The sequence below is a fragment of the Dermacentor albipictus genome, chromosome 3, assembly GCF_038994185.2.
Source record: "Dermacentor albipictus isolate Rhodes 1998 colony chromosome 3, USDA_Dalb.pri_finalv2, whole genome shotgun sequence".
Classification (NCBI taxonomy): Eukaryota; Metazoa; Arthropoda; class Arachnida; order Ixodida; family Ixodidae; genus Dermacentor; species Dermacentor albipictus.
Genome location: NC_091823.1, coordinates 80932701 through 80955543, shown reverse-complemented (window position 1 = coordinate 80955543; position 22843 = coordinate 80932701). Strand labels below are relative to the sequence as shown.

The 22843-nt window shown below is 44.4% G+C and overlaps 1 long non-coding RNA gene across 1 annotated transcript in view; it reads left to right on the top strand.

Moving 5' to 3' along the window:
- Positions 1–12228, top strand: part of LOC139057431 (uncharacterized) — a 327910-nt gene extending 315682 nt beyond the window's left edge. The window contains exons 3-4 of the long non-coding RNA XR_011512783.1: positions 3499–3561; positions 12095–12228. This is a non-coding gene — a long non-coding RNA (uncharacterized lncRNA). The remainder of the gene's footprint in view (positions 1–3498; positions 3562–12094) is intronic.
- The last annotated feature ends 10615 nt before the right edge of the window (positions 12229–22843 follow it).

The window sequence follows — 22843 nt, the reverse complement described above, 5'->3', positions numbered from 1 at the left end:
ACTTGCTGTATTTGCAAAATTTCTGGCACTTTAATTAATAATGTTTTAACAAATTTACTTACTGCTGCCGAGGCTTTTATCATCCGTGCCAATATAACTGACCGCTTCCCCGTAGCGCTTCGTTTTCGACGCGTAGCAATTCCATCGAATACTTGCTGTTCCAAATCGGTATCTGACAAAAAAAAAATGTTCACCCATTTAATAGCTACAATACACTGGTCTTACATCATTACCTGCAAAGACCCTGAGACTGCCTACAGCGAATTTTTTTTCGCTCATATCTGATGCGATAACGTCTTCAGCCTCTAATTTGTTGTGCCGAAGAAAACATTAATCTCCCCTAAACCCATGGCTAACTCCAGGTCTTCTTACTTGTTTACGAAAAAAAGACAACCTATACAGAGAATCGAAGCAAAAACCTTTTTTATCTGTCTTTAAGAGAACGATGCAAAAAATATAGCAATACTATAACCCTACTGTTAAGAAAAGCAAACAGGGATTATTAATAATTCAAGCCGGTAAGAATACAGCAAAGCAGTGGTATATATTTATTTCATTTTTAATAAAAACTAGCTCTGAACTGATATTACTGAAATCTGTCACGATGGAAACACCTTTCGCGCTTCTGATACCATTGCAAATGCATTCAGCCAATATTTTTCTGGTCTAACAACACAATCCGGGCACTCTTACTCTAGTGACAGTCGTCGTTCTTTGCGATATTTTTACCTTTTCTCCACCACTCTCACTCAGGTTCGTAACACCATCTTGAATCTTAAAACAACTGGCGCAGGATTTGACAACATACCCGCTAGGCAAATAAAGGACATTATTGATGTCATCGCTCCTATGTTCGCTCATATTGTCAATTTAATCTTTAAGCACTCTATTTTTCCTTCTGGACTAAAGGAAAGCAAGATAATACCTGCTTAAAAGAAAGGCGATAAATCATTAATCAATAATTATGGGCCCATCGCTATAATTCCCTTTTAATAAGGTTGCTGAAAAGTTATTTTCCACACGTCCTGCAAACTACCTTTAAGCTACTATCGCCACATCAGTTAGGATTTTGTCAGGGGCTCTCCACTGATCTCGCCTTGGCTGCACTTACTGAAAACGTCAAAGCACAATTGACGACCGCAGGTTCCTTGGGTCAGACTTCATTGTCTTCAATAAAGCTTTTGACTCGATCAATCGTTCTATTCTTTTGGGCAAACTTTCTTCTGATGGTATAACTGGCCCGCCACGAGAACTAATTTCTAACTACTTACTTAATGGTACTCAGAATTTATCTATTTCAGACCTGCTTTCTGACACCAAGACAATCAACACAGGGGTCCCACAAGGGTCTATAGTAGGCCCTCTTCTATTTCTCATCTACATTAATAACCTATCAGATTGTTTGTCACCACAGGCCAAATCGCAACTCTGCGCTGATGACAAGCCCATCTTCACTTCAGATGACTCGATTCCAGCTTTAACTTCCCAGCTAAACAGTGATCTGCAGAGAGTTGCTATTTGGTGCCGTAAAAATAAGCATGTTATTAATCCATCTAAGACAAAGTTTGTTATATTCAGTTCTAGGTTTAAAACACGGTGTAACTTACTTCCGGTGTATGTCAATAAGTATGCAATATACCCATCTTATCAATACACATTTCTCGGTGTCGAACTTGACTGTGTTCTAAACTTTAATGCGCACATTAATCAAACAAGAAGGAAAACCGCCTGCGGCATTCGTGTTCTTCTCAGTGCTCATCAGTATTTCGCGCTTCCTACGCTAACTTCTCTCCATTTTTCGATCATACATAATCATTTGACCTACTGTATCGAGTCATGGGGCCTTACATATTAGACCCTCTATAACATATAAGCCCGCTAGAACATATCTATAAACAGTAACTCTGTTTTATAACGAAAAGCACATATCACGCTCACGCGTCTCCGCTATATTCCTTGTTAAGTATCCTTCCTATTTCAAGTATTATTTTCTTTCATTTATCCATTATGGCCTACCACATCATGCGTAATCGAAGTCTTCTTTATATTATAGGAAATAAATTTACGACTAACTCTAACAATAAACGTTTTTCCCACAATAATAATATTTTACTGCCTAACGTTCGCACTAATTACGGACAAAATACCGTAAGCTTCGCAGCCATCAAAGTGTGGAATAGTCTGCCCTTGGAGGCTAAAACCTCGGCCGCATTAATTATTTTCAAACGTTCAATCCGCCTGTTTATGAGCAGTTGAATTATATGACGATCGCAGTCGTTACTTCTTCCTCCTCTCCAGTACATTTCGCGCATTCTTATGTTCATACAGTTACTTCATGTCGTGTGATTTATTAGTGTTCAATTTATATTCGATTGCATCTCTGACACTTCGTTATGCCTTCCCTTATTTACTCGCTTATTTGCATATGTTATTCAGTTGTGATTAGTTCTTCTGTTCATTACTTCCTATTCTTTCCAACTCCCTGTATTTGTATGTATTGTTTGCTTGTATTCCGCAATTGATTCTGTTTGCTTGTATTGTATGCCTGCGCTTCGCAATTGCTTCGGTTATTTTGTATTATATTTATGAACATTTTAACAAAGGTCCCACTGCAGCGTACACACTAAAGGACTTCTTTCTCTATACCGGTCTCCATATGTAACGCCCCCATGAAACGTTCAGTAAACTCAAACTCAGACGTTCATCATTCATTAAGTCACAGGCGGTCGATATAAGCATGTGGGTTCGATATAAGCAGTGTCCCGATAACCACTGAAATATTAATGGTTATCAAACATTGTATGAAAGATAGCTTTTGTCCGAGTATACTGCGCAGGCCGCTTGAAACCGGTTCGCCGCGGAAGCGCTTGTGTCTAGATGGAAACATTGATGATAAGGTCTGGGGGGGAACACACAGGCGATGAGAGCTCGACGCATCTTAATTTCAAAGCAATCAACGAGTTAAGGGCAGGACTCCCTTTCGGCATTTTTTCTTTTCTTTAGTGGAGCCCGTTCTACGTTTTTTTTTTTTTTCTTAAGCTTCCCCTTACGTATTTTCCCGCCTCTCGGATGAGGACAGGCCCGTCGACTTGTTGCGACATGGAATGTCTCCGATTCAGAATAGGCATCGAAGCCCATCGCCCCTCCTTCCGCGACAAAGTTCCCCTTCTTAGCATCGTGTGGCGCATCTATTGCGCAACCTGGTATTTCCCAGAAAATGCACCCCAGAGGCGTTCGGGTTTTTTTTTTTCGTTTTTCTTTTCGCCTCACGGGAGCAACGCCACACGGCTGGACCGCACTGGTGCTCCAATGAGATTACAGTCCTTGATAGCCCTTCTTTCTTATCCCACCCTGAAAGCACCCGGCGTAGACGCAACCAATACAATATTCGACTCCACCGCTCTTGTCTTTTTTTTTAACTCACTTTTTTTTGTCGTGTTTTACGTATGTTTTAGACTGCATGCTTTTGATTACGCGTGTTTTCGTATGTTCCTGCAGCACGCAGACGGTCTCCCGTGCGTCATCGTGTCTCAAGTAGTACGCTGCCTGAAGGAATACAAAGTGAGTCGAATCGCAGATTCTGGGGAAAAAAACGATAAGGGGAGTTTTGTTGAGTTCGTGACCAGAAATTGTCCCAGCATCTAGATGTTTGCACTTCAACCACTTTTACTCAGCGTCCTTGCTTCCCAGACGCAAGACAAAGGCATGTGACGGACACGTTGCCTGTGACTTTACCATCAAAGAGAAGAAACCACGTGTTCGAACAACCTAGGCCTTCTGCCCATCATATGAAGCCAGCACATCGGTTATTATTAGCATCGCAACTGCTAGCAGCCGCCACAGAAGTCCTATACATTAGCACAGTGATATTCTTAATGGCACTATACTGCTATAGCCGTGAGCCGCCAAAGTAGCTCATGAAGTGATTATGGCGTTATGCTGCTCTGTACGAGGTCCCGGGTTCGATTCCCGATCCCCGCGGCCCTATTTCGATCAGGACGAAATGCAAGAAAGCGAGTGTACTTAGATCTATGCGCACGTAGAAGAATCCCAGGTGTGAAAAATTAACCTGGAGCCATCCACTGCATGGCGTCTCTCGTAACCTCAGAGTAGCGTCCCTGAATATCATGGATATCTGTTTAGGGTGGATACACCACCGCTGATGCCGCCATCTTGGGTCAAACGGGGAAAGCTGGGCTTTAATTGTTGAAATTTTGCAAAATCAATGTTCAGATTGGACGACTTCTGAATGTTAGTACATAAACGTGCAATACAGCTCGCATTCTTGATGATGATGACGATGATGATGATCTATAAGGTTTTTATGGCGCAAGGGCCAGCTATGACCAAAGAGCGCCCATCTAGTCGCATTCTTGAGCCCGATAAAGTCTAGAGGATAGCACGAACCTCATAAAGAAAAAAATATATCAGCCAAACATTACAGCGCGGAAATATTACGGTAACTAAACCGACTGGCGCAAAAAATTGAATTTAAAGAAAAGATTCAAGCCAGCGACTACTTAGTCTACATAGACCAGTATCTCTGGTTCAGGAAGTTATTAAGACAAATAAGCAAAGTGCTAAACTTCCATTACATTTTGGCACAACCTCCCAACGTTGTATTATTCAAAATACATGCAGATTACATAGCAAAGTGAAGATCAGCTGCTGCATCACTCACAGACGAAATATTAGGGTTAAGGTGCCACCAAGAGCTTTATTTTTTTTTTATTATTATCGCATTCCCAAGGCTCTACAATATGAAAATTTAAGTTGCACTTACAGATCACATATGTTCGTGAAACGTATTACTGAGTGGCTCGACTCATTCACCGAATGGAGTTACCACAAGCATTGTAGCTTAAGACGAGAACCAAAATTTTATTACCGTAAATTTGTGTAATCGCGCAGACATTTTATCCGCATGCATCCGGATTAAATTTAATCTCTTGAGCTTCGTTAACATGTACCTAAATCGAAATACACGATCATTTTTGCATTTGGCCCTCACAGAAATGCGGCCGCCGCGGCCGGAATTAAACCCGGTGTAGGAAGTTGATAAGCGACCAACCTAAATAATGAATGATGACTTATGGATAACACCTTTTATGAATGGCTTTTGCTGTACCCGCATGAAACAGGCCTAAACGACCTCGAGCTCTGCGAAGCAGCGGCATAGCAGGTGGGCTAACACGGTGGATAGGACAGAACCGGATAGAACGTGTCCTTCTGTGCACGATTTTGCTTCGGTCCTAGACCGAACCATTTCTCAGGCAATGCAAGCACACAAGAACGATGGAAGCGAAGCTATCGTAATTTCTGTTGTGCTGCTAGAGGAGCGATAGCGGCAGCAGCGTGTTTAAAGGGGCCCTTCTTTAAGTGTGTTTAAGGAGAAGTTGCCGTCTGGGTAGGTTGGGTTCTGCTACTCTTGTTTACTGACTCGACAATTATGCACACACACAAAAAAAAAGATTATCGCTGTAGGAACGGTGACTAGACATGCAGTGACGTCGTTTCGAAACACTGCGTATTAAACCAATGTCCCAGGAAGTTCACAGATGTTCCTGGGCAGGTATGCAAATGAGGCCCTTCTTAATTGCTCATTCCAAGCACAAAACTCGCGAGCACGGACACAAGAACCACGCACACACGGAGACTCAAGGAAACACGGAGACAAGAACATAGCAGGGGTGTGCGAATAGTAGTGTTTGAAACCGAATCGAATGCGAATCGTGCAGTGAAAGAAGCGAGTCGAATCGGATATCGAGTATATTTCGAATAGCTTGCGAATAATGTAAAGATTTCTCTCCATTGTAGTATCCAGCAGTTCTCACCTCCTGGTGCACACAACATTAGAACGCGTTTGCCGTATATCCTGCACATTATAAAGCATGCTTTGCCGAATGCGCAAACGGAGCATTAGGAATAATTAGCTAAGCAGTTTCTTCGCAAATTCGGGTACTTATTCTGAGCATTACGCGGGCATTCATTGTTATATGAAGTTTGGAAACGCAGAATCAGCCAACTAATATATGTGTATATCTTTGCGACCGAATCGCAAATGCGTGTGTAGTTTGTGGTGCCGGCAGAGGGGCAAAAAAGTGTGTTTAATGTGAAGCATCCTTTGCCTCCTTCTTGGCCCTTTGCGCTAGGTAGGTAAGCTGCTGTCCCGCTTCGCTTTCATAGAAAGAAACTGAAAATAGCGTGTCACCGACAGTAGAATCGAATCTCTGCCGTCGAGCACATCAGCATATGTTTTTTCTTTCTTTACTGCTTGTTGTTGCTCAGAATAGAGCCGTATTGGCAATATTAAGTGAGATTTAAACATGCCAGCGGATCATGGGTCGATTCAGAAGTTTTAAAACTATTTTAGGCATTCAAGTGGCTCCAATTGGTCAAGCCATTCTGGTACACGACATTGCCGTATGTATAGGAGAGCGAGAACCTCCTCTCTGGACTGTGCTGGGGGAGTACAAAGGCTCGCGCGGCAGCTTCTGCAGTGTTTTTGCGCTGGGGCTCACGCGCAATTAGCACAGCCCAGAAGGCATTATGGCGCCATTCGGGGGGCTCTCGTTGAAAAGGTTTTACTTCAAGAAGTCTTGCGATAGGTTCTCGGAAACATAGACGAATTTGTCTAATGTCAAGATGTATAATAGACACTGCCAAGCGCTTCTTCCAAATGCTTTGCAGAACAATGAGCATGCATATGGCATAATGTTTTTTTTTTCAATACCTTGCGATGATGCACCATTTGACACTGTTAAGCCACGATCGCATGCTTACTTCTTCCATTCCAAAGCCAGCCAGTTCGCTGAAACGCTCGGAGCTTGTCTTGTATCCTAATCAATGGCGCATAGCCACTATGGAGGATTGGTTATGAAGCAGGCGGTTTTCCGTATGCTTAGAAGTAAAGCGAAACTAGATTTGAATAGGGACTATATAACTGTAATTTAGCAGTGTAATGAAAATATTGTTAAGAATTTTGATAGCTTGCGCCCCGTGTCACTTCATCGTCTTCCTTTCTTGTGGCAGCTTGCGCTCTGAGGCGCAGCGTTAGGCTGGACTATCTCCGAGAGCGGTCCACTTTTCCCAGTATTTTCCTCGTAGCAAGCTACGTACAAACTAGGCGACGTTGTACCAACTTCATGGTGGCCCAAGTTAATCGTGCGTTAACATTTCTTCACCCGAGTAAGTGTCTTTGTCCCCCGTTTTAATATACACTACATTACATAGCCATAGGTACGGATGATTGCATAACAGCTAGTCGCTGATGTCATGCGAATCCGTGTTTCTCTTACTTACGCTCGTCCACTACCTGTGTAGAAACCAACAGTCGCTATGTCTTAAGCTCGCGTCGAACAGCTGCCGTATAAGTGAAGCCGTTGCCGCCAAACGATCGCCTTCAACATGGCCGTCGTCGAGCTGCTTTCGTCACAGACGCGTACGCTCGCCACCCACGCACAAAAGCATTCAATTTGCGCAAACATGTTGGTTGACCTATGGTAATTAAGGGTTACGGACTGGATTCTAAGGGAAGGGAAGCGTAGCAGAGGGCGACAGAAAGTTAGGTGGGCGGATGAGATTAAGAAGTTTGCATGGACAACATGGCCACAATTAGTACATGACCGGGGCAATTGGAGAAGTATGGGAGAGGACTTTGCCCTGCAGTAGACGTAACGAGGCTGATGATGATGATGATGATAATGATGATAATGATGGTTCACTTCGTATGGCTTTGTGTAACTCCAAACAATGCTAGATATATGTCAGATGCCTGCAAAATGCTTCGCATAAGATTCATTCTCACAGTGCATGGGAACTGCACACACTATATTTAGTTCGAATAGTCGCGGCAGATGGTACCACGATTGTATAATGCAATGTATGTTGCAATAAAATGTTTTCATAATGTACTCGACGAGATGACCCAGGTTCTGCACCTATAAATAGTACCAAACAAATCCCACAGCCGAATAGCACGTCTAACTAACGTTTAATTACGACTGATCATGTTTAGCCGGGAAATTTTGGCTGCTTGAGCGACACAGCGAGTTGTCCACTGTTGTGTGCACTGTTAAAGGGATGAAAGGGGCCGAATATTTTGCTTCCACATCATGCTTGATCGTTTACAGCGGAATTTTCAAAAAATATATTTGGATCTTTATTGGGGACTTTGCGATTGGAGGCGCCAAATCGAATAGCGACTATTTGATTCGATGACAGAATCTAATAGCCCAAAGCTCGATGCGTTATTCGAAAGTTTCGAACATTCGCATACTACTAAAATATAGGTGCAGTGCCTTCAACGGGCGTCCGCCCTAAACGGTCTCGGTGCCGCTTCTTCCCTTGCTGCAGTCCACGGGCCCGCGAGACCGGCTTTGACATGGTTACACGTGTCATCCTGTGACTCGTGTGAGCCATTCAAATTTTTTTGATGATGATGATGATTATGATGTTGACCTTAATGTCACTGGGCACCTACCCACTTGGGAGCATTGGCCAGGGGTTGGGAAGATCTCAGATATGTATTGAGAGAAGAAATTTAGAGATCGGTAACATTGGCGAATAAGTTAAAGCTACTAAAAACACCGCCCGATTCAGTAAACAGTCATTCTAACAAGACACAGGAGAAAATGAAATATAAGTATGAGACAATATTCCATTTCCTCAATGTCCTTTTTTACATTTTTCTTTTCCTCGTTTACCGATTGAGAAGGAGGTGTCATGCTGGCAATATAGTAAGCCATTTGGCTAGAAGCCTTTCTTTTTCACAACACCCCCCGTCCACCCCTTTCAGTGCGCAGGGCACGCGCAGATAACCGGATATCTTATAAACCAATAACTTCTATTTCTTCGTCTCGTTTCTCGATCTCTGCTCTTGCGATATTTCGCAACTTCTGTATATCTTTGGGCCGCCTTTATATTATGTCATCGGGTACTAACAACCGTTCCCCAACCAGGTACGATGGAAACGTTGATAAACGCGTTCACTAAAAGAGTAAAAAAAGACGGTGCCACGTATTCCACGCGAGTGATTCAATACAGTAGCGGGGCGCTCCATGCGCTTCACGCGGGACCGATGTTTGAGCAATCTAGTCAAGTCAAAGTATCTTATTTAAGCATCAGAAAACGGTTGCCTAGGACGCAGACATAAAAGCAGTTAATGCCTTTATGTGTGCCTCAATCTGCCTGGTGATATTCATCGCGAATGTACTCGCCATGGGAGAGGGAGTTTTTCATAGACTAAGGAACTGCAACTTCGAGGAAACGTGCCACAGGACCCCACGTTTAAGAGGCTCTCCTGCATTTAATTGGGCCCACGTACGCACACCTGCCTATCTTACTCGCATTTAGTGCCCGTTTCTTCCTGGTTCCGGCGATCAGAGTGTCGTTTTTTATAGCTTTCAGCCCTTCCACCTATCTACCTTTTTATCACTCGCTAATTACATTCTCGCGTCTGTAGCGTGGCTTCAAATCACCGTGTGCGCTGCGGCTAAATGAAAGAAAAGAAAAAAATAATTATGCAGATTCCACGCATTGCGGGAATCCATGTAAGTGGAACTTTCTGTGCTGCTTGCTTTGGCTGACGATAATTAGCGGTGATGTCGATGGCGAATGCTTAATTTCTTGAAGGTTTTGTCCAACACAAGAGTGGTGAGTTGATGTTAAACGTCACCTTGCGTGCACCACTGCTTTTCGTCTGCGTGGTACACAAAACACAAAGGGAGAGGTGTTTGCTTGATACGTTGTCGTGCACCATATTTCATAACCTCCGAGAGGGTTGAGCATTGCCATTGCCTCACATGGCACATCGCATCGTGGAAGAACAATTAAACTTCAGTTGGATTATGCGGCTGTACGTGCCAAACCACACTCGGATTATGAGGCAGGCCATAGTGGCGCACCCTGGATTAATTTTGGCACCGTGTGTTCCTTAACGTGTCCCTTACTCAAAGTGCGCGAGCATTTTTTTTATTTCGCCCCCGTCGAAATGCGGCTGTCTAGGTCAAATTCGCGACTTCGAGCAATGCCATAGCCTCAAAGCTATCGCAGCGGGCACAAAAGCGTTGATTTGACGTGCGACCGCTTCCATTGTATCGGTAGACCCTGCAGTGCCCGCGAATACACGCAAAGTGCCTCGAGTGGCCAATCACGCGGCAATGTTGCGTGTATTTGCAGGCTTCTGTTACGCTGCGTAAACATTTTATGTAGCACGTGTAGAGCAACAGAAAGCTTTATTGGGAGTTTTTCATGTCGCTCTACGATTTTCTCATTGACACTTTTCATCTAATTATAATATTCGAGAAGCTGACTAATTAAGTTAATTCATTTCATACTTTCTGCCGACCCCAGCCTAGTGCAGGGCGTAGAAGTGCTGGATAAGGTAAAGTGTAGTGATCATAGGTTAGGGAGATCTAGGAGTCACCTCAGTTTGAAGAGAGAAAGTAAAATTGGTCAAGAAGAAACAGGCCAACCTAGACGCAGTAAAGCTAAAAGCGAACCAATTCAAGCTGGTACTTGCAAAAAAATATGCAGCCTTAGAACACCGAGATGAAGATGACGTAGAGGTAATGAATGAAACCGTAACTATAGGCTGGCTTCAGAAGCAGCAACTGAAGTGGGAGGCAACGCACCAAGGCGACCAACAGGCAAGCTCTCCAAAGCAACGAAAGACCTAATAAAGAAACGACAAAGAATAAAAGTGTACAACTCAAGAGATAAGATAGAATTCGCGTTGTCAAAACAGATCAAAAAGAAAAGAATAAGGAATATTCGAAATTATAACGTAAGAAAGACTGAGGAAGCAGTAAAAAATGGACGCAGCATGAAATCAGTGAGAAGAAAGCTTGACATAGGAGAAGCAAGGATGTATGCACTGAAATATAAGCAGGCCAATATCACCAGCAATTTCGAAGATATAGTAAAAGCAGCGGAAGAATTCTATACTGACCTGTACAATACCCAGAGCAACCACGGTACTTCCATTCGAAGTAGTACTGAACAGGTTACAGAGGCTCCTTCTATAACTTGCGATCAAGTTAGAAGGGCTTTAGAATACTTTAGAAAAGGAAAAGCGGCAGGAGAAGATTGAATAATAGTAGCTTTAATCAAAAATGCAGGAGACATCATGCTTGAACAGCATGTGGCCCTTTGTACGAAATGTCTCACGACTTGAAGGGTCCCAGAGAACTGGAAGAATGCCAACATTATACTAACCCACAAAAAAGAGACGTTAAACATTTAAAATTATCTAATTCGGCGGAATTAAAAAAATAATCTGAGTATCTCCAATGACGGCAAATAATATTACCTTTGTTCTGTCCAGCTACGTGGCATTCGCATATTTTGAACGTTTGGCTCAAGTTACGTGGGACACCCTGTATAAGCGATCGGCTGCTGCAGCCGCTGTCTTCAGCGTGCCGCAGTAAGACCGTTGACCTCCGGCATATAGCGCGAAGCTCTCCGGCATGTGCATTGTTCCAGTATACATCAGGCCAATGAGCTAGGGGTTGCGCGCACTCTCGTCATATTGAAACAGCCTTCGCAATGAACTGCCTAAGTGCTGTCCAACGGTTTCAGATAGACCAGGATGAGAAGTAAGCCATAAACAGTGAAGCGGTGAGGACCTGCTTAGAGAGCATGGTTAAACTATTCAGCCCGAGTGTCCTTTGAAAGCCAATGCAACCTAATCATTTTTTAAAGGCCCTTGACCTGGTTTCTTTTTCTCTCTTTTTTTCCTTCGGACTTTTCACGAAAGTGCGCTTGCGACCACTTTCGGCAGAATTTAAACGCGGCCAGAAAAAAAAGAAAGAAACCATATGCGAACACTAGTCAGTAGAACATTGATCACCAGGGAGAGAGGGGGGGTGGGGCACAAGAGGGGGACCCGATTTCAATCCCCCCACCGGACATGTAATTATCGAAAAGACCCGACACGAGGCGTGCTATAAACCTACCTATGTGCGTATACCGCAAAGTGTCTGGTATGAAGCAAAGAATGCTTCGCCTAATTAAAGGCTCTATTGACTATCCACGTGGTACCGCCGAAGTGAGTGAGTGAGTGAGTGAAACAACTTTATTTTCTCCACTATAGGCGTAAGTAAACTCCACGCCACCTGGCTAGGCCCACTCGGGGACCATCAGGTGGAACCTGACGGCCCTGTCGCGAGCCCTCTGGACTGCCAGGATTTGAGAGGTCGGATCCTGGGCCATAATTAGCCTCATCATTTCATCGTGAGTGAAATTTGCTTTTTGCCCAGCTACCGAACAAAATATGACCTCGCACTGCGTGATGTCAACGTGACGGGAACGAGATTCGTATCTTAGAAGCGCATGCATTGCGCATGCGCAGCTTTTGTAGCACTCGCCTGCGTTGCGGCAACAGAGGAGCGATCCTTTATGGGGCACTGACGAAAAACTCTAAATCAGCTTAGACAGGTTGATTAGTCTCGGAAAACTTTATGTGCAGGTATGACCAAAAATCTTACTAGCACGGCAACCCGATGCCAAGTTCCGCCGCTGGCACTGATTCGCATGCTAACTACATCGGCGAGTACTGTATACGAAGGGACATTTGCAAACCCGCAAAGCAGGCTTGAACGCCTACCTCGAGTAGCTGCGTTATCTCAGAGTCGGTGTCATGAGTTTTGCGTAGTTGCGGCACTCAACCTTCGAACGAGGCAAATTCGCTTATTCAGCTAGATCCAAAGAAACACTTGTCGTCCTCCGAAATACGTTATGCTGCACAACGCGACAGGAACCAGTATGGATATCACTCAAGCATATGGTTTTCTAATTGGACCTCAGACGCCCGCATAATTTAGGGCCAACAGTCATAATCAACACGAAACGATATTTAGGAGTAGGGTTCTGGAACAGACGCCCTAATTCGAAAAATAAACGAATCATCTACATTACTTTTACGTTCTTGTCGTTGCCACAGGTACGCCATAGCTGCTTTTCCGAGATATCGCGCGACGAATGAGTCCTGACGTTTAGCATTGAGTGATAAGCATCAGGTCATGAACGGTTTTTAAGCTAGCCGACACATAAATCTAATCTTGCTCGTCTATAGCAGCTTTGCTTAGCAAGCTTCCTCCCCAAGGTGCAGAGTGACGCACTGGACAGTTATTCTCATTAACCGTCAGCCCTTAATATCCTATTTTATCAATTTTCTTTCCTTAGTGAAACGCCCAACGCGGATCTAGATATCTCGATATTTCAAGGTGTATGGCTCTAAAATAAAAATAAACTGTCTGTATCGCTCCGAAAGTCTTCAGATATACATACAGATCGATGGATGCCATGACGTTGACACCTTCCCCCGAAAAAGTAAGCACACACATCTGGATTAGTAAGGATGTGGCGTAGCGGCAACATAAAGAAGCGAAGAGTCAACACTAGTCATGTTTGTTGTTCTTACTGAATTTTTTCTTGCAATCTTAAAAGATAATTGCAGTTTAACACTTGCGCGCTTTCTCACGTCCTCTTCCCTTCGCTATGATTTATCACAATTATGATACTCCATCCTCCATGTAGATGTCAGTCCCTTCGTTCAACGTCATCCCGATTTCAAGCTTGATTACTCTCGCGCTAGTATATATACGTAGTAATCGCTGAATACGGCGTCTCATTATCAATGAAATATAATTTCATTAGCGTTACCAAACGTCACGTTTTCGTAGCCTGATGTAAATGTATACTCCTACAGGAAATGCGAGCCAAACCGTGTACGCTTTATTAACGTGAAGTAAAATTTATTTCCGAAGATGCATTGGACCTTCCAAGGCATTAACAATTTCTCGTCCAGCCCTTCGGGAAAAAATGATTGCCAGTCCTCCTTCGATTGATCTAACAATCACTTTGGCCGTGGGTCAGCCAGACTGAGCGCACACCTATATGTAGAAACAGGTCAAATACATCGCCACCGCAGATTTTAAATGCCGTTTTGGCCCCGAAGAGGTCGTCAATAAGGCGGCACCAGTTATCCGATAGCCTCACCACACAACGCTATCGTACGTTCCACTCAGGCGCGTGTAATGGTTGCCCTCGAACGTTCCCAGCAGCAGAACGGCTTATTAGTGCCGTATTCTGGCGAAATTAGTAGGTGCGTCTGTGTGTGTGTGTGGGGGGGGGGGGATAACCCGTGCGGTGTTGTACTACGGACATGCCTGCAAGAAAAACCAGTAGAGATGCACTTGAAAATGCACTCGTACATACAAGACGCACTCTCTATAGGCATTTGAGATGCGGCAGGAGAAGCGTTGAAGGCCCATGCTTCAAACGACCAGACTAAGTGCCCCGCAGGGTTCCACAGTTATTTCGGAATGGAATTTGGAAGCCGATGTTTAGTGAGACTACGTAGGCAGTAGCAGTCAAGCGAGTTGAAAATGCTAGCACGAGCCTGAGGCTGTGCTGCCAACTGTCGGTACATGATCCTATACGTAGGAACTTTTCAATAACATATTCTTTCCATTGGGGCACCCTACGTTCCCTACTTCAAGTTGCAGTGTCTTTTACCACTGCTAGCAATATTCACAATCAGGGTCTTTGTTTATGAAATTGTGTTGTCAGTCTTCGTTTGAGGGTGTTCTTGTGTGCCTATAGCGACTACGGTACTTCGTGTGTTTGTGGAATCTCATAGTGGGTGTCAGGAGCTTGCTTGTTAAATCGCTATCTAAAACGCCAAATGACATATATAGGTGCCGACACTCGAATTTTAAACGGATGTGTCGGTGTTTATTTAGACCAAAGAGCATAGGTCGAATTAAGGAGTGGTGCATAAAACTTCGTGAATTTGGTAAGTTAGTTTATTAGTTCTACATGTATTTACTTCCAGAAAATAGTGCGCTGCAAGTCAGGATTATATTCCATAGAGCGATCTGCTTGACAGGCGTTCTGATCGAAGTTCCCTACTAATTTTTTAATAACATTTTTAATCTACACTACCTGATGTGCAGTAAAAAAAAACACTTGGATGCATGTCATTTGCTTCTGGCAGCTTAATATCAACGCTATTATTGCTATGAGCAGCTCCGATAAACCTTGTCGCTAAGCCGTTAATCCGACTTAAGTGCGCAAGACACTACGGATGAAATGCACAAAAAACTGCCCTGGCTTCAGGAGACCTTTCCGACTACTCTCGTATTTTTTCGTTTTTGTGTGTGCGTTTGGGGGGTGGGGGGGGTGGGAAGAGACGTACTGCTTACAACAGCCCTCCTGCAGGATAAACTAAAGCAGGAAAAGAAGTACTTATCTCTAAGCCGGTTTTCCTTGTGACCTTCATCTTCCGATGTGTTATAAAACCACTTGAATATCAGCGAGTACTACACTAATAGGTAATAGGCTCTCTGTCCTTTCGCAAGCTCCTGCGCGCCCCTAAGTTTGACGCGGGCGAACTTATAACGTGAATATGCGGAATGAATAACTACGACGAAAAGAAGGTGATCTGCAGCGCAAGACCTAATTTGCAATGCAAAGGATACGCCGCGCTACCCAACCCTGTCTTTTTGCTGGTGAATCCTTCTCTGAACGTGTCTACCGAACTTGTAGCCATTGTGACGACATTTCTGAAGGCATGCCGACCACCACCGTGCTGAAATACTGCATAGTTTGTATACTTTCTTGTCGCAGCCGTCAGCAAACAGGTTCCCGCGATACTCATGGGAGGTAGATTGTGAGCATCATAAGCACTAATATTTGATAATACGGCCCTACCGTACGCCGAACACCCGAACCGAGCACGAAGGAGAGAACCGGATGAAGAAGCATCGAAAATAGGCATAGTCACGCAGACGCGTAGAATCCAGCGCGTAAATGTTAGATGCGGCAAAGGGATAGTGGGCGATAGTAGGCGGTGGCAGAAAGCAGCAGCAGCAAGCAGCAGAAAGCAGCAGCAGCAAGCAGCAGCAAGCAGCAGCAAGCAGCCATTTTAGGCATTTTAGCCATTTGCTTTCCCCTTTCCCATTCCCCCGGTGTAGGGTAGCCAACAGGACGTTATTCTGGTTAACCTCCCTGCCTTCTTCTTTTCTCTTTCCTCGTCCTCCTCCTCCTTAGGCATTTTCGCCGCCAATATTGCAAAAATTATAACATGCAGATTGGAGTAGGTTACACCTGGCAATGGTAAGGAGCCTTTATGTCGGTTTTGGCGTATACCGACGGCAACGTCATGTGCTCTGTATATGGTAGAGACTGAGCACGAGGTCGTGGGATCGAATCCCGGCCACGGCGGCCGCGTTTCTATGGGGGCGAAATGCGAAAACACCCGTGTGCTTAGATTTAGGTGCACGTTAAAGAACCCCAGGTGGTCGAAATTTCCGGAGTCCTCCACTACGGCGTGCCTCATAATCAGAAAGTGGTTTTGGCACATAAAACCCCAAATATTATTAATTATATGGTAGAGACTCGAGCAACACTCGTAACTGCACTGCTACTACAAGAATAATTTATCCGCATTTTCATGCAGCATGAATAACATCCAGTATCGACACATTGCTTTGGCCCTTTCAACTGCCTGGTTACCAGGCTATCATTGCATTTTACGAAACTAATGCCGATACGCGACAGATACGGGCGTTTCTACAGTCACGAGTGTTTGTATGCACTGGATGTACTGAGATGAAATGTAACGTCTCTCCCTTGGTTGCTTCACTTGTTTTGCTCCAACTACAAGAGAAGCATGGTGGCAGGAAACATATCCTCACAGATGTGGGTCCTCCATGCAAGGTAGATCAGCCTAAACTATCGTTGTTCCAGCCGTCGGGGAACAACTTTTTTATAAATCTTCACAATCGCCCACTATCACTTTGCCTCGGGGTAATCTTCAGTTGTCTTACGGCATACCATGCTGCTGCTTTTCCGTATCAGGTATGTCTCAAACCTCTTTCCTGGGCCGATTTCTGCGTAGTGCACAGCCGCGCCAATAAAATTACATAATTTTCAGGTTTGGACTGAATTTGAACTGTGTTTTAGGGAAGAAGCTCATGCGCAAAAATTGTAAAGTGGTCACGGGCCAGCATATAAGTGCCTGGCTTTGTATATTAATCATGCAAAACTTAAAGGACACAAAAAAACATAATGACCGTTTTTATTGCAAATATATCTGGCCTTGTAGGTCTAGCAATGAAGCCGCTCGTAGCATCTAGCTTTTTTCATCAACCTCACGAGCAACGAAGGGCTGTCGCAAGGCCGCTCGCGTCATGCAAGAAGACGCCGGTATGTACATGCATCCGCGGCCGACCTTGGAAAGTGTAAAAGGGGGGCGCCCAGAACAAGGCAGTTTCGCGAAAGGGAGCTCCTAAACAATTACCCCAATTACGCCTTCACGTAAGCCTCGTGCAAAAGAAGCTCGCGTGACGCTGTTGCCTCCGCCGACGTCTGCGTGAAACGCACGCCCCGCGTAACCGCCGAGATTTCGTTTTTCTTTCTTCCTCGCTCTTCTCGCTGCGAGAGAGAGAGAGAGAGAAGGAGATTCTTGATGTTGGGAAGGAAAGGTTGGGGTAAAGTGCAGCGCAGTAACTGTCTCTCAGCAGAGGACACCTCAACCGCGCTGCACAGGGGGTAGGGAATGAAAGTAGGGGGAGAGAAAGAGCACCAGAAACAGAAATTGTCGTGGCCGCAGAGTCGACGCGAGGAGGATGGGAAATTCCCCCCCTCCCTCCTCCTCCAAGTGGCTGTTACGCGCCGTCCTGTTGTTGTTTGGCGTGCCGCATTCTTGTCGCTTGCGCAACTCTGCAGAAGTTGTCAACGCAAAGGCAGTGGTCAACTTTAAAGGCTGGACAAGAAAAAGGTTTGAGGACGAGACTTGGAGTCTTTTATCGCCCCATGCATAAGAATGAAGCGAGAGTAATGTTTAAGGCGGCCAGCAACGATGCACGGGCTTGGATCACTCTAAACTTCCTTTAGCGTCGAGGCATAGCCGGTCATTACCCGCGTCCTCTTGCTCATGACAGAATTGTCTTTTTGCGCTGATTTCGTGCAGGGCCCTCTCAAGGGGTCCATGAGCGATATGGCGAAGCTACAAGCAGAGAAAAAAAGAAGTGTTGCCCCTCTGCTTTAGATTTAAGTGCGGCAGAAGATATAAATGAAACAGAGAAGAGAAATAGAAAACGCTAGAAGGAATATCGTTGTGAGTGCAGAACAGTAATAACAATAAATGTAAGGAATCAAACTAACAGTGTCTTTCATAAGCACAAAAGGGGGCACGCCTTCGGGGGTGCCCTTTTTAGGTTTAGGTCCGCGGAAGGTGTAGGCCCACGGAAAAGAATTCGGGCGTTTGAAAATACTCGGCATACCTGCTTGCGTGGCGTGTCCCGATACGTCAAGGCACCATGAACCGTTCGATCAGCCAAATCTCACGAGAGCAACGAACAGACCAAAGTATGACGCAAGTGTTCGAACTGGAAAGAGACAAACGCACGTTCAAGTAGGCGTGGTGGTAGTATATATAACTTGTTCTGGCGTTCGCATTCACTAACAGTTAAGATCGATATTTCGCCCAATTAAGTAACTAAGCCAGCCACGTGTACCTGTGCGTACTAGACTCCACATATTTATTTCATCATAGAACCTTTGACGAGACATCCACGTGGCATTCTTTCCCTCCATAACTGCAGGGGTCTTCACCTTCGATGAAAAGGCTTTTTTTTTTTTTTCACTGTCGACGCTTTCTCCTTTTTCTTCATCTTATTTTTTAGCGTGGCGAGGTTGTTTTCACTTGTGCCTTCGGCGAACGAGAGAAAAACTCCCTGTAACCGTACCAGCTCCTCAAAGGTCATCTCGGGTGGCAACGATCGGTATCTGCTATCCTAGCCGTTTCTCGAGCTTTCAATTTATTCGTACCTGCCGTAGCTGCTTATTGGCTACGGCGTTCGGCTGCTAAGCACAAGGTCGCGGGATCGAATGCGGATGGGGGCTAAATGCGAAAACATTCGTGTGCTTATATTTAGGAGAACGTTAAAAAACCCAAGTTGTCCAAATTATTCCGGAGTCGCTCGCTACGGCGTATATCGTTATCAGATCGTGGTTTAGGTACGCAAAACCCCATAATTTAATTTTTTTACTTAATTCGTCCCTCAAGGTAAGTACCGTTCAATTATGCCAGAGAGAACGCATCGTGTGTTGCACTCACGTGCTATGAAAGGATAGTTTCTTTATCGGTTAATGTAGCATCTCAAAAAAAGAAGAGATATATAGATGTAGAAATCGTACCTGTTGCAGTAATTTTATTCTGTGCAACTTTTTTAAGAACGTCTTTGAAACCAACGAATGTGAATCGTTCCCATATATATATATATATATATATATATATATATATATATATATATATATATAATAGAAAATTAAATTATGGGGTCTTACGTGCCAAAACCACTTTCCGATTGTGAGGCACGCCGTAGTGGAGGACTCCGGAAATTTCGACCACCTGGGGTTCTTTAACGTGCACCTAAATCTAAGTACACGGGTGTTTTCGCATTTCGCCCCCATCGAAATGCGGCCGCCGTGGCCGGGATTCGATCCCGCGACCTCGTGCTCAGAAACCATAGCCACTAAGCAACCACGACGGGTATATATATATATATATATATATATATATATATATATATATATATATATATATATATATATATATATATATATATATATATATATATATATATATATATATATAGAGTGTGCATCAGAGCTCGACCATCGTATAAGGTCGCAAAGCTATAGGCCTTATCCGCGAGATTGCAAAGTTGTCAATGCGCCAGGCGACCCCTTAGTTAATTGAAGAGCGCGCTGATCGGACAGATCTAGAGAGGACCTTCTTGTGGGCGTCGAACGTGACTCCTTTACTTTAACGTTTCGTTTGCGCTTGAAGTGCATGGTCGTACACAAAGTTTATCCCCATATATACGATCCCTTCGTTCTCTTCGTCGTATGTCGGGTCACTGCTCTACGCACCGCCCAGACTCTTTTCGTGCGTGTATCTTTCGCCAGTGCGTTTATCTTTTGCCAGCGGTTCCTTGGGACAGTGAAGAGAAGGCCGTTCGCTCCCGGACGGGCGAAAGTTCGCGGCATTCCCACCGCTAGCGGTGGCGGATTTGATGTATTTCGAGGTTGCCTGCTTGCGTCACGGCGTTTGAGAACCGGCTTCGTGTGACGCACGTCACTACGCTCTCCCCGAATGCGCCGCTCGGAGATGGCGCCCGCGTTCTGAAGCGCCGCAGAAGGAGTCCCTCGGGGCGCCTGGCGGCGGCCCGCAAATTGTTGGGCGGGTTCCTTTACTGCGTCCTTTGGCATTGCCCTCTCTTGTTGCTCCGCTTTTTTTTTCTTGTTTGTTTGCGGTCTTCCTCTGCCGGCACTCCCGCTCGCGCGCGCGCACACGTATACCGCATTTCTACGTGTTTTACCTGTCGTCTCTACTCACCCTGCCCCCTCCCCGACCCCCCCCTCTCCCTCACTCTCCCTGCGCTTCAGTCTCGTACTTAATCATACAGAGTACAAAAAAAGAAATTCTACCTAGCAGATGTGGGGTGCACACGTCTTGAGTGCCTGACTTTTAAGCTTCTGTGTGAGCGTTTTTGGTTGAAAGAGAAAACCCTGCAATTTTTTTGTGTGTGTGTTATATATTTACATATATATGGCAGTATATATGGCAATATATGGCGGCTTTTAATGGCGCGTGCCTGGGCGTGGGTGTCGTAACGACCACATGAAGCAAACAGAAAATTATCCAGTGAATGTATAGAGAAAATTTGCTGCGGTTTTAATTGAAACGTACAAACGAATATAAGAAGAAAAAGAGATCAGGTCGTCATCATCCGCAGCAGAAGCTTCTCTTTATGTCTACTGCAGGACGAAGACCTCTCCCAGCGATCTCAAATTATCCCTGTTTCGCGCTAGCTGATTCTGAGTTGCACCTGCAAATTTCCTGATTTCATCACCCCACCTACTTTCTGCCGTCTTCGACTGAGGTTCACTTCCCTTGGCACCCATTCAGTAACTCTAATGGTCTCCCCATTATCTGCCCTACGCATTACATGGCCATTTCTTTTGGTCTGTTAATGTCAGTTAGAATAGTGACTACCCGTGTTCTTCCCGCTACATCGCTATCTTCCTATATTACGCCTAATATTTTTCATTTCATAGCTCTTTGCGCGGGCTTTAACTTGTTCTCGAGCTTCTTTATTAACCTGAAAGTTTCTATCCCATATGTTAGCCCCTGTATAATGCAATGATATTGCACCTTTTTTTTTTTTTGATGACAACGGTAAGCTCCCGGTCATGATTTTATAACGCCTGCCGTAAAAGCTCCAACCCATTTTTATTCTTGTTTAAATTTCTCGCTCATGATGAGGCTCCCCTGTGAGTAATCTATCTGGATAAAAGTACTCTTATCTGGATAAAAGTACTGACTGTCGATTTCAAATTCTTGTTATCTTGAAAGTCTATTGAATATTACTTTTGTCTTCTGAGAAAGAATCGTCAACCCTTCTCGTACAATTTCTCGGTTAACTTCCTCTACAATTCGTTGAAATTCGTTCCCTGAACAGGAGAATGTTACCTGCAAACCGAAGGTTGCTGAGATTTTCGTCTTTGATCCTGAGTCCTAATTGTTTCCAGTCTAATAAATTGAATACTTGCAACCATGCAGTGAATAGCGTTGAAGAAATTTTGTCTCCTTGCTTCCTGACTATGCAGTGCGCTTGTGGCTGCTAGTATCTCTACTGAATCAACTGCCTTTTCAGTCTATGAAAGCAATATAGATAGGTTGATTCTACTGATTATCTGATTGATGACAATGATGTGATCCATTGTAAAATGCCACTTCCGGAAGCAAACCCAATGTCTTGGTTGAATGAAGTCATTTGTTGCCCAGATTCTACTGCAAATTACCTTTGTGAATATTTTATGCTATAGTGAAAGCAAGCCTAGTGGGCCTATAATTCTTCAGTTCTTTAACGATAGAATTAACGACAAGATTTAAGTTCTAATTCGCTAACTGTCAAGGCTGATAAACAAGAAAAAAGTGAGTGATACTTGAAATTGCAACGGTCTGAAAGATTGTGGAAGAGTAAAATATGGCCATAGTGTGAAATCAGCCAGAGCAACAGTTGGCACGGGACAGGGCAAGACGTATGCAGTGAAAGATACGTAGAGCGATGTCATCAGTCATTTCTATGATAGAGTAAAAGAAATAGAAGAACTATATACTGACCTGTAGAGTACTCAGAGCAGCCACGCAACCTTCATTAAAAGTAGTGTTGAACAGGATGCAGAAACTTCTCGCATAACTATCAATGAAATTAGAAGGACCTTGCAAGACATGTCCCGGGGAAAAACGACAGGAGAAGATGGAATAGCAGTCTATATAATCAAATATTGAGGAGATATGATTCTCGAAGAGCTTGCGGCCCTTTGTACGCAATGCCTCATGATTTAACGTGCACCTGAAAGCTGGAAAAATACCATCATACGAATTCATGAGAAGACAAAGATCTAGTACACATGAAAGACGCCTGCTTCTTGGCCAATCCCCCATAGTGGGTGCGCGCCACTGTCTGGGACACAAGACAAGACAAGACACCAAAGGAAGCATGCGGGAGTTCCCCCACTGCCGTTGTTCATTTGGTAGAGCATCGCGTGCACGCAATGCGGAAGAAGCGGGTTCGAGTGCCGCCTGCGGCGAGTCGTCTTTTCGTCAACTTTTCATTTCCCGCTTCCTTGTTACCTGTAAATGTCAGTTAAAACCATAGCTATTTTTCCCTGCGCTTTCCGCGGCTTCATTGTCTGCTGGTTTCACCTGCTTGCGACATATACACACCGAGCCCCTTCATTCTCATTCTTCTCGTTCATT